Source organism: Notolabrus celidotus, chromosome 17, assembly GCF_009762535.1.
Source record: "Notolabrus celidotus isolate fNotCel1 chromosome 17, fNotCel1.pri, whole genome shotgun sequence".
In the NCBI taxonomy this organism is placed as follows: domain Eukaryota; kingdom Metazoa; phylum Chordata; class Actinopteri; order Labriformes; family Labridae; genus Notolabrus; species Notolabrus celidotus.
This window is the reverse complement of record NC_048288.1, coordinates 27,789,089-27,811,947: the sequence shown is the minus strand read 5'-3', so window position 1 is coordinate 27,811,947 and position 22,859 is coordinate 27,789,089. Positions and strand designations below refer to the sequence as shown.

General features: G+C 40.8%; 1 protein-coding gene across 3 annotated transcripts in view; it reads left to right on the top strand.

The window, feature by feature from the left end:
• LOC117829046 (cadherin-18) overlaps positions 1-22,859 on the top strand; it is a 319,558-nt gene that overhangs the window by 148,082 nt on the left and 148,617 nt on the right. Inside the window, exon 1 of one of the 3 annotated variants that reach the window (XM_034706569.1) lies at positions 11,320-11,649. The exons of the other annotated variants lie outside the window; for them this stretch is intronic. The gene's annotated coding sequence lies outside the window, so the exon portion shown is untranslated. Of the gene's footprint in view, positions 1-11,319; positions 11,650-22,859 lie in introns of those variants that run through there. 3 annotated transcript variants of the gene reach the window in all.

Genomic DNA, 22,859 nt, shown 5'->3' with positions numbered 1-22,859 from the left:
TTTGCAGCAGTGTAACATTTCAAAAAGAGGAAGTTTGATGTCTGCAGCTTCAAGGAGAATCAATCTGTCTTTTAATACACAAGGCACATCTACTTAGGTGTGTTTTTTAAAGCTGGATGCCAACCCTGGATGTGGACCAGAGACACAGTTGTGCTGGCAGAGAGAACTCGTCCTGGATGATAGATGAAGCTGGAGGCAGCACGCTGAGGGAGACTCTGACGTCTTCGAGACCCTTGTCTCTGCATGTCCACTTCCTTCCGCCTCTCATCCCTCCACTCGCATCCTCGTCTCTGATGCCTAATCTGTCTCCTCAGCAAGCACGCTCTTTGGTTTATAGACCCTCGCCCCCCCCCCCCCCCCCCTCTCTCTCTACCCTGTGCTCATGACGCATCACCCTCCATTCTCCTCATGTCTCCTCTGTGGCCTAATTGATGGGTGAACACTAACAAGTTGCCCTCCCTCCATCTCTCCAATGTGTCCTGGTCCTGAAGGGCCTCTCTCTCTCTCTCTCTCTCCCTCTCCCTTCTCTCTCTCAAGCTGCCCATCTCCTCATCCCCCCCCCCCACCCACCTCGTTCACTGCCCTGTTCATTATTCATTAAGTTTCCCTTTGGATCCAGGGAGAGCCAAAGCATGGCTGAATTCATAGGCAGACTTAACGGCGGGCCCAAGGGTACCTGAGTGATGTGAGGGAGAGAGAGGGAGAGTGTGTTTGTGTGTGAGTGTGTGGGAGAGAGGGAGGAGGAAAGAGAGGTAGAAAGAGAGTGAGTGACTGACAGACTGACTAATTGATTGACAGGAATAAAAACAGAGACAAAGACAAAGGGAGTGAAAGTCAGGGAATAGCAGCAATGCATGTACAGTCGGCCCATTCTCTAGTCCTCAAACGCCGCAGCCCGGTCAGCTGTACTTGTCAAAATATGACACTGTAGGCTAATCCTCGATGCTGTATGCTAGATTATTGTTTTGATGTTGCTTTGAGTTACGAGACGTGGAATAAAGAGTGATATCGTTGGCTGACAAGAGTTCAACTCCTGTGTTAAACAAGCAGTTAATGTTTATTCCTTCAGAATTGAAGGTCTTTGTATGATAAATAAAGCTTGTCATGCTCAACCCAATCCCAAACATCGTTGGAATGCAGGGTAAAATGTTGATAAAAACTGATTCTGCAAATCATTACAACCCCTATATTTGATTACAAATAGTGCATAGACAACATATTACATTTTGGAGCTGAAAAATGTATGCTAATTGTAAGTGCCATGCCAGAAACAGGTTTTAAAAACTTTGGGATAGGGACAACAAATCACTAAGAAAAGTTTTGCAATGCTAAAAAAAAAACACCTGGAAGAACATCTCCCAACTGACAAGGTTAACTTCCAACAGGTTAGTCACATGACTGGGCTGGGGCTGTTTTCGAAGCTGCCTTTTTTACTAGCAGTACGTACTGATTTGGCCAAAATTCAGTATGTAGTAAGTGAACTAGAGCAAAATCTGCAGTATGCCAAAACTACCTGGATGTCATACTGATACAAGAACATTTCTCAATATGCATCAGACCAGTCTCCCTCGCATACTGTTTCCCATAATGCACGGCACTCGTTCTGCTTTTTCTTTTTTCTTCTTTTTTGACAGGGACAACTCAGTTTTTAAGTACTGTGAAAATGAGCAAATTCCATATAAACCACTTCTTAACTTTTTAAATCATAAGTGATGCTAAAGGAGCAGTTTCATGATAAGCCGTTGTTTACTTCCGCTTTCGGAAACCAGAAATCAAGTGACGCCTGGCCCAGCATGCTGCAAACCAGACCCAACAGAACAGTCATACTACATACTAAATCCAAACGCAGTATGTAGTAGGCCGTTTCGAAAGCAGCCTGAGTCTCTCAGAGGGAAACATGGAAAGAGATTCACCTCCCTGTGAGAAACTGCATGAGCAAATAATCATTTTTGGAATTTTAGTGTAAAACTGCAAAGAACTTGAGGATTTAATCATCCAGAGTGTACTATGTTGTTAAAAAGATTCAAAGTATCTGGGGAAATCTCTAGAACAAGGCACAAGACCAAGGAATAATACTGGATGGCTGTGATCTTCAGGCTCTTCAGGCACTGCATTAAAAAAAGACATGACTCTGTGGTTGAAGCCACTGCATGGGCTCAAAATCACTTCAAAAACCATTGTCTGTGAACACAGTGTGTTGCTGCTTCCACACATGCAGGTTAAAACTGTACCATGCTAAGAGGAAATCATACATTGGCGGCTGTGGCTCAGTGAGTAGAGTCAGTAGGTTGGGGATTCGATCCCAGCTCGGGCAGTCACATGCCGAAGTGTCCTTGAGCAAGACACTGAACCCCAAGTTGCTCCCACTGTTGTTCAGAGGTGTGTGAATGTGTACAAGTGAGGTTAGCTAATACTGGTGGTTGCTTACTGTAGCAGCCTCTATCATCAGTGAGTGAATGGGTGAATGTGACGAGTAGTGTAAAAGAGCTTTGAGTGGCCAGAGAGACTAGAAAAGCGCTGATCTTCTCTGGGCAGAAACCCAAATACGATGGACTGAGGTGAAGTGGAAAACTGTCCATCGTATTTGATGAATTAAAATCTGACATTCTTTTTGGAAATCATGGACGCCGTGTCCTTCACTCCAAAGAAGATGGGACCACCCAGCTTGTTATCTGCACAGTTCAGGACCCAAGATGTATAAGTGGCTATGTTTTGGGTAGCTAGGATCATCATGTAAAGAAGCTAAGAACCACAGACCAATCAACAGCATGTGACAACTTGGTATTGAGAATAAAGATGGAGAAACTCTGAATTTTGAGGTCATGTTTATGAGCCAATGTTTTGCAGAGGACTGGATAAGTGTGCCATAAGATCAGTCATCCTTCCTAGACATTATGTAAAAGATACTGAGTAAACCTTGGCCCTGCTATGCTGTCAGGACACATTAGGTGTGCCTTATTGCTCATGCTGCATCAAACCATCATGCCATCTAGTTTTCCTTCTGTTTATTTGTTGTCAGTTGGTTGTCTGTTTCAGGTCTGTTGAGTCTTCACGCAACATAGCATAAAGAAGAATCCCTGTGCTATGTAACATATCTAATACAGCTGCACTTTAAGATGTCATGTTGGAGAGTTTCCCTGGGCACCAGCAGGAAGACAGTTTTTCTTAAGTAATGCCTTAATGTAGTGGTCCCCAACCTATTTTGCACCACAGACTGGTTTCATGAAACACATAATTTTACGGACCGGCGGGCGGTGGCGGGTTTAAAATAAAATTATACACTGAGCATAATAAACACAAAGTGCATTAAAGTACCACTTACCAATAATGGAGAATCAGTGGGAACCCTGAGCTTGTTTCTGCCACCTTGGAATAATGGAAGACAATAAGTGTGTTCCTTATGTCCAGTCTACTCCTTTGTTTTGGTTGCCGTCACTGCAGAAAAAACCCACTTCACAAAGATAGGATGTTGGAAATGGAGGCAGTGTTTTTATTGCTTTCGTGGCACTCTCTGGATATTCTGCCTTGATTTGAATCCAAAATGCTGGCAGGTTTGAATTGACTCAAACATATTTTTTAAGGCCACCATCATTTGCAATCTCCAGCAGCTGATCCTCTTCCAGCATGGACATGCTTGATGCGCCAGGCATGTTTACAAACGGGTTTATGGTTGGGAAGTGACGCTCAAACTCTTTTGAAACCTGAGAGAGGTGATCTTGCACCAGGTGGGAGAATGGAGGCTCAGTCTCTTCCAAAACCCCTGCTAATGTTTGAAACATGTCAAATGTCCCTCTGTTAACTCGCCACCCCCACAGCTCCACTATGGCTTTGAATGCAGCCACTCTATCAGCTGATTTGAGGACAGTTGTCATTCTCCCCTGAGGTGACAGATTAAGTTCATTGAACAGGATGAAAATGTCAAACAAGTTAGCAAGTTTTGCAATCCACTCCTTGTCATTGAATTGTGCTGCCAGAGGGGACTTTGCAGCGGCTCTCTTAATTCAAACACTCTGGCCACTGTGGCCAGCGATCTCCCCTTAGACATTTTTTAGTGTCATGTGACTCAAAAATGGAAGTTGGAAACAGATGGAAATTATTAAAGAGCATCCATTTTTTTTTTAAATAAAACATCTTTCAGTGTAAAATGGAAATAAAAGTAATCATTTATTATTTCTGTGTGGCCTGGTACTAAATGACCCACGGACCTGTACTGGTCTGTGGCCCGGTGGTTGGGGACAACTGCTGTAATGGACATATATGTGTTTTCACATAAACACTGCAAAAACTCAAAATCTTACCAAGTGATCTTGAAATGATCTTGTTTTAAGTTGTAATTTAGAAGAAACAAGGTTTATTTTACATTTCAGACATTTTTCAAGCTGAGATCTTATTAATAAAAGATGGATAATCTTGATTTAAGACAAACCCATTATTTACTTGATTTAAGTAAATGCTTTTTATTGGAGAATCTATCAGAAAACAGCTCCATTGATAAAAGAGAGAAAGAAAGAAAAGTTGTTGTTTTTAAGGGTGGGTTTCAGTTTTCAGGCACTGTTTCTTCTAAATCAGATAAAAATATCCATCCTCAAACTACATGCACACAATGAAACACCTCCTTTAGAGAATAGCTGGCTTATCCTAAAAACAACATGACTGAATATTAGTATATCCAGCTCACTAAATGCTCAAATTAAACTTTGTCATCTTATTTCAAGTCCAAGATGGTCTTAAACCTAGAGAAGTGCTGCTATAATACAACTCAAATTAAGGTGAATAAATCTCAAATTAAGAGGTTTAGTGCAGAAATCTTTTTTGGCGTGAAAAAAATACAAATTGTTATCATTCCTATCATTTTCTGAGACACTAGGCTTTAAAATACTGGTCAAATATTGCTTAAAATAAGTTTTCCCTGCTAATTTTAACATCCCAGTTTGTCTTATTTTAGGAAATCTTACCAAGCAAATTTTCACTTGTTCTATTGGCAGATTTTTTTGCTTATTTCAAGGTAAAAGTACCTTGAAATGCAGTGAAGTGTATTGCTTCCTTAATGAAACATTATATGCATCATATTTCTGTGTCTGTAAAAGAACATCCATGCTTGTTAACACAGAGCCTTGTCATATTGTATTTTGTCTGACCGTGGTGAGATTGAGTCCGTTGCTTTCAATCCCTGGTTAGATTATGGCCTCAGACAGGGGACTACACTGAAGTGCCCCCTGAGGAAGAGACCCTGTGATGGACTGATTGTGACACCAGATGTGTCAGGCACTTGTGAAGGAGAGTCTTTTCATAGATGCATACGTGGCTGCAGATTCGTATTTGTAATTCAGGGAGCGGCACAAACATGGTTCAAAACAAAACGTCATTCTTTATTGAAGCCTGAGTGCATGACTTATGCACCTCGAAGCTGCAGCTGACTGCTGATGCACCCTGTTGTCTGAGGAAGCAAAGGATGTATAAATGTGGATGCTGGCAGTCACAACAAGGTTCAAGTTTGAGTTTGAACAGAATGTCTCTTTTTTTTTTTTAATGAAAGCTTTGCACAGCAATAATGAAAGGAGCAGCCTCTTACTTCATTCATACTGACTAATTACTATGAAATTCCTGAATGTTAGTGTCTCTTATGAAGGGCTTTCTGCTTGAACAGTTCTGATAAACTGAAGATGGAGTGCAGGGAGACCTGCTTCCTTTTGTCTGACACTCTCAAAAGCCCCTGAAAAAGTGTGCAAAGTTTTCCTCTTAACTTTTAAAAGATTCATTTTTTCTCAAGCAAGGCCAGGAAAGGCAAATTAAACTTCATGAATGTTCACACTTTCTTTTCCTGAATTCCACCACTTAGATGTGGACCTCACTTTTCTAACTCCTCTGAACTCGCTGGAGTAATTGGCAGCCGTGCTTTGCTGATGGCGCTATCAAGATTCTGGGGGATGGGAGTTACACTCAACTCTTAAAACTCAAAGAAAAAAAAAGAAGAATCTCCAAACCTGAAAGAAAAAAATTATGATTAAGGAATTTTTCATTGTTAAATTAGTTATGACTGAATGCTATTAATGACCAGAATATATGATGTCCAGAGTAAAATCAGATGAATCCATTTGTTACTGCTTTGATGCAGATTCAAGAGACAGAGCCCACCACTACCCTCTGAAACTGAAATTATGAGATTAATTTTACAAAATTATTAGTTTAGTTTATTTGACAGGGGCCATGCAAAAAAAAAAATGTCACGCCAGAGTTTGCTATAAGCTAATTTTCATCTGTGGTCCCTGGGCAGGAAGATGTAAACGAATGTACAATACAAACGATAAAAAAACATACTAGCATTTAAAACAATACATAGACTACTCAACACAGTCCATCACTAATAAAAACACATTTAAAATTACATTTCATTGTCTCTAGTTTAATGCATTCAGATGATCACATGATTGTTTTTCCTTGAGCCATAATTTCAGTGTACTTTTAAAAACACTGAGGCTTGTACAGTCTCTAATGTGAGTCGGGATTGAGTTCCATTTTCCTGCTGCTCTGACTGAAAATGCAGACTGTCCAAATGCAGTCTTCCTAAGTTTAGCTGAACAGTCTCCTCTTGCTGATGCCCTGGTCTCCCTAAGATTGTTCCTGCAGAGTAAAACACATTGTTTAATCAGATAATTATTTTAACTGGGACCTCTGCAACAAAAACATCCCATCTTTGGTAGCTTGGTGAGAGGTGAAATGTAGCACTCCAGAAATGTTTCAGTTCACAGATTGTGTTTGAACCATTAGCTGACAGGGCTAGGTTTAGGTCAAGTGGCAACCTCTGGTCTAAAAATGAGTCCAATGCTGAAGTGCCAAAAACTGCAGTTCATTGAGGATCTGCTTGAGGCTGGCTCCAGAAGTAACAGAAACCACATACACACCCATTCAAAAAAGCCGATCTCTACAGCAGAAATAAACATGTTTACAGCCTGGTACAAAAAAATTATTGAAGTCTGGATAGCTAATTTCTTGATCGGCACACACTGTATGGGGAGGAAATTTTTTTTCTAACGTGGCAATTTGGAAGATACTGAGATTACCAGTCTGTCAATGAGAGGCACAGCTGACTTGATTGACAGGCGGGAACACTGTAGCTGTTGACGAATGGCCTCAAAACAGTGCTTCAGAAACAGATGGGTGACATCACAGATACTAGATCCATTATTTATACAGTCTATGGTTTACGTACTGATTTAGAAAAACGCCATAAAGGATACACAGTTCCAAAGTCAGTACCTGATCATTGATGGAAAAAGGAAATTTAAAAGGAAGCCATCTTCCTCCAAAAGATACTGAATAAACTCTCTCTGCTTCAGATAAGCTTTGCTGAATCTCACTTTTCTAACTTTAGCAATGTTAGCTGAGTTGAGACATCTGAAGGTATTACCAGCTAATCTAGATCATCTGTCTTTGATTTCACTTCAAATTATTATTTTTTTGCTTAATTCCTCCATGTGTTACAATGATAAAAGAAAGTAATTGTTAGTCAACAAGTAGCTTTGCCAAAATACTACTGTACTGTTTCAGAATATTCTAGACTTACAATTTCTCTCTCGCCTGTTTTGTAACGGATATGACCACAAAAAGTATGAGACATGGAAGTACTCTATGTAACCTCACCCACGGGCTTCTGAGCAGACATTTCTGAAGCCCAATGGTAACAGTCGCACATTGGAAATGCAGAATCAACCCAACTTTCAATCAACCTTAACACAGACAAAGATGTGGAGTTATAGTGGACTTTTATGATCCTGGCAAACAGCTTCAACGTGCCCACCTGTTCATTATCTCAGCTGTGCTTCTAATCTGCACATGTATGGTTCTTAGCCATGAGAATTAAAATGTGCATTATGCACACACTCACTATCAGTGTGTATGAATTAGTAAATCAGCTACTGTACATACCACAAAATACAGGATGTAATTCTGCTGTTAAATAAAGCAGTTTTAACATTGGTGTTGATGGGGATCCCTTGGCTTTTGCTGCCAGCCTCAAGTGGACACTCAAGGAACTGCAGTGTGTTTGCACTAATGCATTGGCTTCATTTTTTAATACCAGAGGTTTCTGCTTGGACCTGGTTTACAAAATCAATACAAAAAAGTAACATAAAGGGTCCCAAAGTTGGACCCTAGATGAGTTTGTCAACTCAGCTGTGCTTCTAATCTGCACATGTATGGTTCTTAGCCATGTCAATAATAAAAAAGATGCATTATGCACACACTCACAATCAGTGTGTTTGAATTTGTAAATGAGCTACTGTACATACCACAAAATACAGGATGTAATTCTGCTGTTAAAAAAGGGCATTTTAACATTGGTGTTGATGGGGATTCCTTGGCTTTTGCTGCCAGCCTCCAGTGGACACTCAAGGAACTGCAGTGTTTGCACTAATGCATTGGCTTCATTTTTTAATAACAGAGGTTTCTGCTTGGTTATGACCTGGTTAACAAAAAAAATAAAAAATACATAGAAAGTGTCCCAAAGTCAATATTGGACCCTAGATGGTAAAGGAGGATTTAAGAAGCCCCTCTTGTGTCCTCAAATGTTAAATAAACTCACTTAATTTGGGGGGACAGTGCAAACCTTACACTGCATGGCAAAAACTGTGTTAATTTTTTCCAAAACCAGATATCTCTCTTTTTTCTCTCACTGTCGTTGATGTACATTTCCAAAATATATCAGGATACCTCTATTCAGGTTACATACACATCCTACTAAAGTGTCTTTAAGCTACTGAGAGGAGTTTTTCACTGGTTTTAAAATACAGTAAACTAAAAACTAAGCTGATGCTCCTGGATTATCTACAAACTCTATTGAGACCATCAGCAACAGGATTGACTATTTCTATGTTAGTTATTTTTTATTCCTGTAAACCCTGCCACTGGGTAGGTGTCAGACGAGTGGGTTGACAGCATGCTGTTGATCAGATATTTTTTTCTACACTGATTAATTTGACTTTTAATCAACAGCAAGATTACACATGTAAAAAAAAGGTATTAGAGGCACTGCTTTGTCCACAGGGGGCGCCAGAATCAACACTAACCAATAGACCCTCACAGGAGCTTTAAAGTGATTTTCTCCATTATGTTTTCTGCTTCACTTTAATTTAACACAGTGCATGTTAACATGTGTTTCAATGAACAAAAATAGGTTACAAATTGTTAAGGGAGCAAATCAAGAAAATTGGCACAAGTTGGTTACAGGCATTAAAGTGGATAAGCAACGCTGCATTGGGTGTTTAGGATTACTAATCTATAAGAGGATGAAGTAAGATTAAATAGGATTACCAAAGTTAGTTTGTATTAAATGACTTGGAAAAATATTTTTTAGACTCTCCTTTTTTATCTTATAACTTAAAACAAGAATTTTCTGAAATCTGGACTTAAGTATTTTATGAGGTAGATCTCATAGGAGATCAATGCAACATACTTTAAAGAGTTTATTCAACAGCCCTCGTGTCATTTGCCTGTTTTACACATAAGCTGACATGTATAAAGCCAGTCAAGGACTGAGTGACACGGCACTGTTAATACTAAATGCAGTCACTTACAGCATGTATGTCTTGGTTTCAGAGCAGTTGGACACTCTTTAGAGGGAGATTTTGTGGAGCAGTTAATGGAAGTAGGACAAAAACACTTTTTTTTTATAACACAGAGAATGAAAGGGTTTTTCAACACTTATCTCCAGTTGTGCTGCAAAATGGAATAAAATCAGTTCATCATTAACTCAGCAGCACTCGATCAGAGTAATTCACCCAGTGTTTGAGGCAGCCTCTTTAAGCTTTTACAATGAAACTGCAATTTAGACAGATACGCTTTAAAGTGATATGTTCTTTTTTTTTAAAGGTAAGTTTCAACAAGAAATAAAGAAATTAAATGATATGAAGATAAGTGACATCATTATTGCTAACTTTATAGAGTGATTCAGTGGGCTAATAGTTACCCTTATTTTGTTGGTGCATGAAAAACATGTTTTCTCACTGTTGAAGATTTGAATCCTGCTGGGACAGTCAGAGTAGGTAGGCAGTGGCGGAGCCAGGTGGTCAGTTTTCAGGGGTGGTCATGGCCACCTCTGAAAACTGATTGGCCACCCCAGTTGCCACCCTGAAATTCTTAAACATGATTGGCTATTTGCCATGTCAGAGGCATTACTTATATTGAAATCAGCTATTGTGTTGTACTGCAGAGACAGTAGTTTCTTTGCATTTGAATATTATTTTTCTTGATGCTTTGACTTTGGACAATCATCTTCATTTTGAGCCCTTAAAGAGTTCAGTTCAGCAGATTTAAATGTTGACACTCTGTTGAGTAACATTTTTAATGTTAAAGCTCCTGTGAGGAACTTTCTGTTTGCGTTGGCTTTGGCGCCCCCTGTGGACAAAGTGACACCTCTATCGTTGCTGAATTAATTATGTTTCTGACATGAAATCTCCTGCTGCTTTCAATTAATAGTCAAATATATCACTCATTAAGAATATTTGCTGCAGAAAAAGTACTAAAAGGGTTTTTCTTTGATGTGCTATTGATCACCTCGTCTGACACCTACCCCCTCAGTGCTGTTTCAGTCTTTAAAAATTATGAAACAGAAACTGTTAAAATATTTTCTAATGGTTTTGTTTGATTTTGAGGGGCATGGCTGTTGATTTCAGCCTGTTTCATAACGACTCAGAAACTCCTCACAGGAGCTTTAATGTTAGAAATCTACAAAAATGTAACATTTTTAAAATGATTGGATAAAAAAAAGTTAAAGTAGATGTGATTATTGGAGGTAACCCTACTAGTTTATGCCCCAGTTTGGCCACCCAGGGCAAAACTGTCTGGCTCCGCCACTGTAGGTAGGTTGTGTCTAGAATGGTGTGTGTTTGTGTGTTGGTGTAAGAAAATGAGATAGGGATAAGGTATCTCCTCCTGATCACTATCTTATATAATCACGTGTTAACAGAGGAAGAGAGGAGCAGAGAGGAGAGGGAGATAATGGAGAGAGAGAGAGAGGGAGAGAGAGAGAGAGAGAGAGAGAGAGAGAGAGAGAGAGAGAGAGAGAGAGAGAGAGGGAGATAATTTATAGAGAGAGAGAGAGAGAGAGAGAGAGAGAGAGAGAGAGAGAGAGATAGGAGAGCGAAGAGAGAGAGAGAGAGAGAGTAGAGAGGAGAGGAGATAGCAGAGAGATAGAGAGATAGAGAGAGGAAGCACGGGGAGGGCCGGTCCGAGATCTGATAACGAGGATTGATCTGCGTAACCGACCAATCGGACGCCTTCCTCGGCTTGAGCCGCCGCAGTAGCCGGGCAGGATTGGAGGATGCTTCGGGGAGAGATGCGCACACAAGCCAACCGGCTCGCTCGCTCGTCCCGTCGCCTGCACACACACACAAACACCATTACACATTACACACCACACACACATTCCACATACACACACGGGAAGGGGAAGGGAGAATATCGGCTCTCTCTCTCCGCAAGTCGTGCAGTCAAGCTCATGCCCGGGAGAGGATGACCGCGTTTGGGGGAGGAAATTGAAGGAGAGACGGAGAGAGAGGGAAAGCAGGAATGAGGAACAAACTCCAACTCGTGCGTCTTTTTTTTGCCTTTAATCGGGCTGGCATGTGCGTTGAACGGAGAGCGCGCGGACAGGTAAGGGAGATGAATAAGTTTGTGTGGCTTTTTTAATCTGTATTAGAGTGTAAGTTTTGCGTTTGCACCTGTGCGCGTGACTGTCCGTGGCGCGGGCGGGCGTGCGTGCGTGCCCCCGCCTATACTGTGTTGTGTTTAAAAAAGACAGCTGGAAAATACACGAGTCTTGCACTCAGACTTTGACTGAGTGCGCATTTTTAGCAAATGCGCCCCGTGTAATTTGGCACCAAGCAGAAAGAAAACGGGCGCAGAGAGGGGGTAAAGAAGTGGAGGAGTGCGCACTTTCCCTCAAGTCATTTTGCGGCTATAATGAGTGTGCTTGGCTCGCTCGCGCCTCTGTCTCGTCCCCTGGGGTGTTGTTGCACACAGAGCCTCGGTGTAGTTATGAATGATAGACAGGCTTTGCTATAAGAGAGTGGGAGTTGGAGGCTATCCGATCCCTCTGATGCGCCTGCCGCACCAGTGTAGCCAGACTGGAATTTACGCGCACTGCAGGAAACAGGAGTCCACTCATTGACTGCAGCCTCTGTATGTATGTACAAGTCCAGCTTTCTTTCTCTGCCTGCATCAACCATCTTCTCTGTAGAGGAATAAAGAGCTTCTGACTGGATTGCCTCAAACGCTTTGACAGTCGTGTGTGTGTAGAGAAAGATGAAGTGCCAGATGCTTAGCTGTCCCTCTTAATGTTGCATTGATTGGCTGCTGGTGAGCACAGGGAGAATTGTATGGCTGCCAATCCTCAGTGTTGCTTCTTTTTTTTTTCTCTCTCTCCCTTTTTGCAAGGTGATCACCTCTCTGATGTGTTTGCAAATGTTTGGGAATAAGATGGCATGAGTCATGTGATTCAGTCGCATGTTGGTGGGCAAAAGTGTGTGAAAAAAAAAAAGCTGTTGATGATTTTCCACTCTCCTATAGCTCTACTATAGGGACTATTTGGCTGCTGTGGGCTCTGACATTGATGCAGACAATATGCAAATGTTATCCTCATGTATGATCTGAGAAGCTGTCCCAAGGGAGAGAGTTTTGATTATCTATTTCCCCCCTTTAATTGGTGCCTGTGGACATAAGTAGCCATTTCCAGTCGTATGGTTTACAGCTGTGGTCTTTATTTGTCCATTGATGTATCATACTTTATCATTTAGCTCAGCATGAGTCTGTCTGTCAATAATTTTTCAATTTACAGATTCATTTCTGAGTCTAGAAAATGTCCTATCCATGCAAGCAAACTTATATACAGGAATACACTGTGTGGGGAAACCAACAATTACCCATATGATAAAGCAGGAAATGTAGCAAGTGTTCATAATTTATATTTGATATCTATCCTTAAGATTAATTATCTGTTAACAAACATATTGTGAAGTTACAGAAATAGACTCAACATCAAGACTTCAGTTATTTTGCAGTCATCTGCATACAACATGTAACGTGCATCACCTATCAGCCTCTGGGGACCCAGCAGAACATCCATCTACCATGTCAAGCATGCCTCTCCGTTAGGTTGAAGGCCTCACTTGAAGACACACCAGCTTTTGAAAGCAGTCTTCTCCGTCTATCTGTCTGTTATCACTTCCATGGACGTTGTTAAAGCAAAATGAGGCAGCTGACTGAGTTCCAAATGAGCCCTAATAGCTGGTGCTTGAATTTGAGATGTACTGGACATAAAATTGCCTAATTTAATCTGGCAAGTGGAACAGTCTGGAATTGCACGACAACATATGAAAATCATAGTCCACCAGCTGCCCTGGCAGTGAAAACCCAAAACACTTTAAACTGGGGCTGCAAGTAATGAGTCTTTTCATTACTCATTTATCTGATAAGCACAACATCAGAAAATAAAACATTTTAGCAGGAGTGACACAGAGGCCTTGTTATTGCTTTGTCAGTCTGTCCAAAAGGAGAAAAACACTCCCATTAGAAATTTACCCAAAACAGATGGCAATTTTCAACGTGATGTATGGCTGAAAATTTACATCATTAATCAATTGATCAGTTTTCTTGACAATTATTTAATTGCTTTTCTCAGCTTCACAGTGAGCCAAGTTTGGTCGACACCACCTCAAGATACACAAATTAACAGAAGAAGAAGAAATAATGCCTGATTGATTTATCATTTGGATTATATTACCATGCCAATATTGGCTTTTAATAGATACTCCAAATGACATATATGTCTTTATCTGTGGTCAGCAATGTGCACACTTTATTTCCATATAAAGTATCACTCAAAAGATGCTTGGTGTATTTTAAAAATGGTGTCATCATTGAGTTTGTCTCTGACTCTACAGTTTGCTCTCAGCACTGTCTGCAGAAAAAGTAACTGAGCATCACAGCATGAGTTTTAACTAGAGTTCATTTACAGTATAAGTTAGGATACATCTACTTTAATACTCCTTTTGTTTTAGGAAACAAACGTTTTACAGTTTTGCTGCTCCTACTGCTTGGAATATGATCCAGAAGGACTTGAATCTGTCAGATCTTATCTCACTGGACGCCTTTGGGTCCATCTTAAATGAAAGACAGACCCCAGAACAGTGCCTGTGTTTTTAAATGCAGTTTTGTAATCACAAATTGCACTTTATTTGAAAACAAGTTGCACTTTTAAATTATTGATTGCTTCTACATACTGTCTGTACATATGCTCCATGCTGTTGAGTTGTTCTATTTATGTTGACGTGTGCTGCTGACCTCTTGGCCAGGTCGCCCTTGTAAATGAGGTCTTGATCTCAATGGGTCTCATCTGGTCAAATAAAGGTTAAATAAAAAAATAAAAAAAAGGAAGCAGCCTTCAGGTCACCTTTGCACCCTCTGATTTATTATAATGCTACCTCTCACCTTCTAAAACTGTTTTTTGCCACCATATCGTTATCACTCTCTGAAGTTGAAAGTTCTGACAACTTTCCTTCTTGCATCACAGATTTGTTGCCTTTTTCCCCAGTACAAAAACAGATGGAGTATCTCAAAACACACAGCTCATTCACTGCCTGAAAACAAACCCAGTGCAGACTGCAGGAGTTCAAAAAGGACAAAGGTGGCCTTACTACCCTTTTTAGACACTGTATGTTGATATAATGGTACGCCTGTTTGTCCAGCCTGTGATCGTTCCCTCGTTTGAAAGGGCACTGAGCTAATTACCCCATTATTAATCTCACTGGAGACAGCAACTGCAGGAAATGTCTGTGGTACTTACAAATGGACTCTGGTGTTTGAATATCACACTGTGTGTTTGATGTAGACGTCATGTTAACCGCATTAAGGACACACTGTAAACGTTGGTTACTGTAATGCACCTTTGACATCAGTTATAAGTAAACCTGCCCTGAAGTTGTCAACTGGAGTGTGAACAACTGTGCAATTATCAGTCACAGTGTGTTTGCAGAAGAGCATCTTCAACATGTTTAACGGTGTGTATTGCTCAGCATGGTCTCAACACTATTAAGTGATTCTTTCCAAACTTGGGTTTAATTTGCAAGTTATTAGTCACTGCGAAAACGCCATTATGTGTAGTCCTTGAAATGTAAGTTTGGGATTTTGAAGGACCTGTTTTTAATTTGATGAGTTTACCTACTCGGCTGAGAAGGCGAAATGGATTCAGCGGCTCTTATTTACAAGATTTTAAAAAGCCACTTTATAAATTCTACACATGAAGACCAGAATGAACCGTCAGCCTGTCAAACTGTTTTACTATGTCTTCGAAACATTGGTGCAAGCTTTCCATTATCCTGACGATGCCATTTGAGTCATCACAAGTTTTGTGGAGCTTAAGACTGGTCATGCATTCATGTGATGTCAGGATTATCAAAGTTTCCAGCTAAAAGTAGGGATGCACCGATCCTACTTTTTAGGTCCCGATACCGATATCGATACCTGGGCTTTGGTATCTGCCGATACCGGTACTAGCCGATCCGATCCTGGTATTGATTTAACAATCTCTATTCCTTAATGTGAGGATAGAATCATGTTTTGGCAACTTCAGGCATGTCTGACTTGATGGTGAACTGTACCTGGGTTCCAAGGGCTAAACCAGAGGCTGGAATCCCTTAATTCCAAGGGTCTGGAACAATTAAAACCAATAACCTGTCCGTTTTTTCACACTTTGGATCCATTAATAGAAGGTCAAGTTTCCGGCGGAGTTGTTAGCAAAAGAAGCATGCACCTGAACTGCAGAGCCTCTGTAGTTATCTTCCATCATGCTCCACTGGGCAAAAATGCACAGACTGGCCGGCGCTGATGGCGTAGGAGACGCACATGGCTGTTGTAAAGACAGAAAAGCATAGATCTGAGATGAATAGATCTGCCATATGGAGCGACACTATATATCGGCCCCTTGTCACCGATGTCTGATCTAGCTTTTTGAGTTTGATCCAGCCGATATCCGATACCAGGATCGGATCGGTGCATCCCTAGCTAAAAGTTATCTCAAGTCTGAAAATATTGGTGAATAACTGTCTAAGTTGACAAACTTGGTGTTACAGATGAAAATAACTGTTTGGTTCATGGTGAAAAAACATACAGATGTCATGTTTTAATTTTGTCTCACATCATTTGTTATATGGTACCAATCCATAACCGGTTGTTGTAGGTTACTAAGATTAGTTCTGAGCAATAGAATTCAACACCTCTTTGTTGGTGCCCATGCTCTTCCCATTCCCCTAACTCAGGACTTTCTAATGAGCACATGAATGCAGCATATTCCAGGCTATCTCTGAAACGTATACTTCTCTCTCTCACAAGTCTCCTCATTTCATCTCATGGAATACTAAACCGCTGCAGCACCTGTCATTAGGAACCTGCTAGTAATGCTTTCATAGATCATGCTAAATCAATCCTTAGAGCAAGAAAAATGCATCAAGAAGTAATGGCCCATGCAGAAATGGTTCACCCCAGGTGGATACTGCGCGATGGCGGCCATTTCTGTTTTCAATCATATCACTAGCAGTCCAGACAGGGAAAAGCACAGTGGATTATTGTTCCAACAGCACATTGAAAGGGCCATTCAAAAGATGAATCATGCCTCCCTCCAAACATTAACATTAGTCTCTTCAAAGATAGCAAACAGAAAGTGGTCATTCACTGTGTTTGTCTGCCAACTGAGACTGCCAGTGCAGACAGGGGTTTTCAGCGAGTAAGAATTATAGCTTTGATAAGTGTGTATCCGTCCTGTCAGTGATGCCATCTTCTTTTAAACCCAGGATGCAACAAGATAAAATAATCCTCTGCTTCTAATGCTGCGATGGCATGTTGTTGTGTGGCTTACCGAGATAAATGGATATATTTTGTCATTTAATTTTTTTTATCAGACAAGCTATCCCGATGGGAGCGTAAACACAGACATGCTAGACGCACGAAGCTTAGTTTTTATCACACACTGAATAAAAGTTGAGTCAGTCATTATAATGTCCCGATTTAAGGCCTCAAATGTAGCACTTTGGCATCGCCATCTTAGTTTTTGTGAACTACTGCCTGCAGAGTTATTTTCCCATCTTAAAGAATGAGATCATGTGTAGAAGTGACTGAAAAGTTTCCTCTGAAAGATGCCTTCAAAGACAGGGTCAGAAGCTGGGACATCTGGAGGGAGCTCGGAGTAGAGCTGAAGTGAAAGGCTCCAGTTGAGGCGGCTTGGGCATCTGATTAGGATGCCTCCTGGATGCCTCCTGTTAGAGGTTTTCCAGGTGCATCCAACAGGGATTAGACCTGGGGTCGACTAAGAGCTGGCACCTGGCCTCGAAACACCTCAGGATCCCCAAGCTAGAAAGCATTGCTGGGGAGAGGGGTGTCTGGGTCAACTTGCTTGCCCTGCTGCCACCATGACCTGACACAGATAAGTAGAAGATGGATGGATGGATGGATGGATGGATGGATGGATGAATGGATGGATGGATGGATGGATGGATGGATGGATGGATGGATGGATGGATGGAATAACTGTATTTAAGAAGATACCAACAGCTAGCCTGAGCATGTCTGATTGAGGGGAGGTAAAGAGCGCCACCTTGTGAGAGTCAATCCTAAACATCATTTATTACACATTTATTACACATTTATTACACCTTACACCTATTTTGCTGGGATCATGTACAGCTTCAAAGACTACATAAGACTACCAGTGTGAAGAAAACACTGAGTTCAACTTAAATCCCTGATTGCATCCTGGAAGAAAAGCATTCGCTCTTCTCATATCTCTTAGGAAATTGCATAATAGGTTTAGAACTGCCGTGCCCTGCCATTTAAATCCAACAGAGTCAATTGAATTGACATTCAAGGCCTGTTTCCTGCCATTATTTATAATTTGTTTCTTTGTTCTTCTTAATCGATGTTTTACATGGCCTGCTGTCCAGTTAGAGGAATACCAGAAGTGTGTTTCAAGTGCGGTGTCAACATCGATCAGGCTTCTGCTGTTGTTTGTTATCCAGATATCAATTAAATGCACTTGACACCATCACTTTTATCCAAGCAGAAGTTATCAGTGGAAGTCTGGTTGTTAAACAACTGTCTCTCAATGGGGACATGGGTCAGATTCCATCTTAATACCCAATGATTCAGCACAGAGCAATATTATCTGCCCTTCTCTCGTTTAAGTCCCAGCTGGGAGTTTGAGTCTTCGCCAAAAAGTCGAACCAGACAGAATAAAAGCCTACATTCTGGAGGAATAAAGAGGAGGCTATATTAATGCTTAATTACTTCTACAGCATGACCAACAACAATACATACAGATGGAACATTACTCATTGGACCATTACCATCACGACTTGGTTTAGAGACTTAATTAGAGAGGTCCATAACCTTATCTGGTAGGTAGGTGTGCAGTTAAAAATCTCACATTTTTATTGTTACACCTTGACACAGAGAAAGACTAAGTAAAGGTGAGAATAACTGTACTGATCAGTGTTCATTTTGTATTCATGTAGTTGATCAGATATTGGTATCAGGGTTATACCAAGTGTTAAAATCATCAACATTTCACTCCTTTAACACTTTTGCTTGTGTAATATCTTAAGTTAAATAATTAAGCCTGTCCATGTGACTGTATTTTGATTCTCTTGATTCACAGAAAAATGCCATTAAAGGGCTGTATTGCACATTTACAACAGTCCTTGAATGCACCCCGCAGCGACAGAGGCACTGGAGAGTCAGTCAGTTCACGGCACTCTGAAATATATCTGCATCTTTCAACAAGGAGTTGATCAAAACTTACTAAATGTGTCTGATGTTTCACCAAACTGGATTAAATCAAGCTGTCGACCCAGAGCTTTTTACAGTGAGAGTGGCAAAAACTGCAAACATTAAATATTAAACAGACGTCCCCTGGTTGTGCCTTGGCATGGAGGTGAGGAGAGCTGGTTCACACAGCACACCTGCTGCAGGTAGTGACCAAGCTAACACTGCGCCTATCACAGGAATGCATCACTTGTATCTTTTAAGACATTTCTGTCATGAAAAAATTAGTCTATGAACATTTATCGTCATCATTTTGTTGATGAAATTAACACTGGTACTGATTGGAGATGAAAGCTTGAGCTATGAGGATGAAAACAGTATAAATCTGTATTTAAGTGTGTCAAAATGAAGCGCTGCAGCCACATTAAGGCAATAATTTCTTCATGTATGGTGTCAAGGTGTTGTGAATCACACCAAGGTCAGACCGCACAGTCCTACTGTCTGTTACGATGCACACTGGGTGAGATTAGGCGATCATAGAGCCAAAGTTTCTTCCATGACTTGAGGAACAGACATGACAGACTACACAGTAGTAGGGGAGAACGGGGTTGGTTGGCACACGGGTTGGTTGGCACCCTCGTTATATCTCGCCACCAGAGGGCGCTGTCTCTCAAATTAGGGTATGGGCATTTCCAGAATTAGGATCAGAGCTCACCTACATAGTCTTCTCTTGAGTAAGACAGCTGAACTTGAGGTGAGAGGACTTTTTGTGTTTTTCATGTCAAATTGTAAATATTCAGCTCCTCAGTATTTTTCTTCTAGGCTTTTAAACGATGGGTTTATAACAAAACAAGTGTTACCCTTACAAAGTGTGAGGGGAAAGCTATAGTTTACATTTTTATTAGCTAGATAACTACTTGTTAGATGGTTGTTAGCCTTAATGCTAGCAAAAAGTTCCAGTTGGGGTTGGTCGTCACATTCTCTTTGGGGTTGGTTGTCACATGTAACAACCAACCCCTATGTTGGCAAAATCATGCATGGTGAAATGAGTTGGAGTGCACAGACCCTACATTTACCATCACTGTAACTCAGACAGTGACTGCATGTAGCCTAGTTGAGTCTGCCATTATTGTTCGGCCTATTTGTTTTGTTCTTTATGTTGTTATATAGGCTGGCCTAAAGATGTGTTTCCTGTTCATGTTCCTTGCTCATTTTATGTTAAAATGCATTAAGTTATGTAGGCCTATCACTTGTCAGTGCAATTAAACTTTGAAATTTAGTTCTGCCTTCTTGCCTTTTTTAAAAGATTTTTTCCATTGAAATACCATTGTGACAACCAACCCCATAGTGTGTGACAACCAACCCCATAGTGTGTGACAACCAACCCCATAGTGTGTGACAACCATCCCCATAGTGTGTGACAACCAACCCCATAGTGTGTGACAACCAACCCCATAGTGTGTGACAACCAACCCCATAGTGTGTGACAACCAACCCCATAGTGTGTGACAACCAACCCCATAGAGTGACAACCAACCCCATAGTGTGTGACAACCCCATAGTGTGTGACAACCAACCCCATAGTGTGTGACAACCAACCTCATAGTGTGTGACAACCCCATAGTGTGTGACAACCAACCCCATAGTGTGTGACAACCAACCTCATAGTGTGTGACAACCATCCCCATAGTGTGTGACAACCAACCCCATAGTGTGTGACCTCCATCCCCGTGATGGGGTTGGTTGTCACAATGTGTCAGAGTGTCTTTGATAGCTAATTGCTTCTTTGATACAGTGAGTTGGAAAATGAGAGGGATACACATTTCAAGCCAACACCTCAAGCTTCAATTTAATGTAGGAATGACTATTGAAAGATGTTTTGATGATGAGCAATCATCAAAACAGTGAAAAGTGTGACAACCAACCCGGTTCTCCCCTACCGACCAAACATGTCAACCAACGTGATGACATTGGAAGTGCTGGAAATGCAAACAGCAGTTACTCCCTGGTTGCTAAAGTGCGTCTGATATTTTTCAGCAGCATTTCTCTTCCTCAATCTGTCATTGTACTCCCTCAACGACCCCGTCACAGAGGCAGGGATGTTGTATCCAGAGCTTCTTTTGATCAGTGACCTACTGCAGCTCTCCTTGACTTGTCTTGGGAGCATTTGGTTTTTCTTGTGAAAACTGGAGTTCTTTCTTCATTCAAAGCAATCACACATACCTCATGTAAAAAAAAAAAAAAAACACACAACAGGAAGAGAGAATATCTGGCCCTTTGCTTTTAACTCAGCATTACTGGCCTTAGTTGTCATCAAGCATTTCCTTTTGGTTTGATTTAGACTTTCATTTCTCACAGCGGGACAGAGAGCAGTCTGCATCACACTGACATTATTGCACTCTCGAGTTTCTTCAGTATGGGTGAAAGCAACATTAGAATGATTCATCTGCTGCTCTCACTGTCAGTGACGAATGGGCAGCAGAGCATCTCCTTAAAGAACACTCAGCATCGTGAGAGGAAGTTCCAGATTGATTGTGACTGAGCATTTTTATGAGGCCATGGCAATATCGTTACTGCAGAGTTGTGATTATAACTTAAGGAAAACAATCAAATAAAGCTGTATCAAATAGGATAAACTGATAAATAAAGCTATACCTTGAAGGTTTGTTTCCTTTCTGGAGTGCTCTTACTCATTGGGTTTCTGTGTTTTCCAGACTTGAGCGTAGTTTCCTCAAACAATACGTCAGGCATGCTAAGTGGGCGCTTAATACATCCATCGAAGCCTCTCCACTCCCAGGATAGGGCACTCAACCCTTTCAAGGCATGCTAAACTTCTTCTAATGTCATGACACATCAAGCAAAAAATGCAACACATCACTTAATAGAAACGTCCTCTGTCCTTCATGCCAGAAAGGTTTTGGGCTGAGGCAGTCTTAGTAAGGATTGTAGATGATTTAAAAGCACAAAAATAAAACATCTTTCTAGGACGTTCGATTCAAATGTAGATAATAAAAACAATTCTGAGTGTGTTCAGCCACAAAAGCCCTGTGTGAAGTCAGAGAGAGGAAAAAAAATGCAGCTGCAGTGAGATATAGATGAAAACATTCTCTGTATGCATATTTGTTCTCTTCTTTATGATACAGCGTCTCTTCAAAACCCATGAAAACAGAGCCATTTGATTGCCAATGTGCTGCATGAATAGTTAATGCACTATTAGAGGGGTTTCAGGTTTCCATCTTACATTTGTGAGTGTTTGCTCGGAGACTTTCCCTTTTCTTAATAGCGCTTAAGGATGAACTGTCGTTATGTAATCACAGCACATTCCTGCCTGAGATCCTTGGGGCTGCCTCGGAGTATTTCATTTTGTTCTAGGCTCGAGAGCATCGGGGGTGGAGGGGCTTGCCTTTTGGCCACATTCGGGATGTTTCAGTCTGTGTTTTATTCACATGGGCAGAACCTTTATCATACGTGTGCCCCCTTCAGATTCACATCCCAGGCTCAAGGCTGCTCACAAATGCTTTTTTTACAACTATGAACATGGAATAAAATGTCTTACTCTCTGCAGCAGCCTCCAAGAGAGTGAGGCAACATGTAATGTTGATGGAAATGTTGATTTCCTTTATTTTGGTAGGGATGCAACAATTAAAGATTTTGGTGGTAGGATCATGGCGAGAGAAATAATCACGGTTCCACGATTAGCCGGCTTATTATGCATTATTTTACCAAAAGGTTTTGAGTAGGAATGCACTGAAAATTTTTGACTGAAAATGGCCCAAAAGTGCATTTTCGGTTGTACTTTCATTAAAGTATTAAACAGTTGTTAGATTTCCTTTGACTTAAAAAACAAACATGACAAAGTGGCAGAATTCTTCTAAGCTTAATTCTTTAAGGACTTACAAAAGATGTTTTTTCAAAATCACATTTGAGGATAAAGAGCCTAGAAAATGTCTATGCAACACAAACAGAAAATGCATGGCTTAATCTCAAATCCAAGGAGTGAAATGTTACAACTGTCGCCGGTCTCCCTACTAATAATTGGCATAATAATTTAA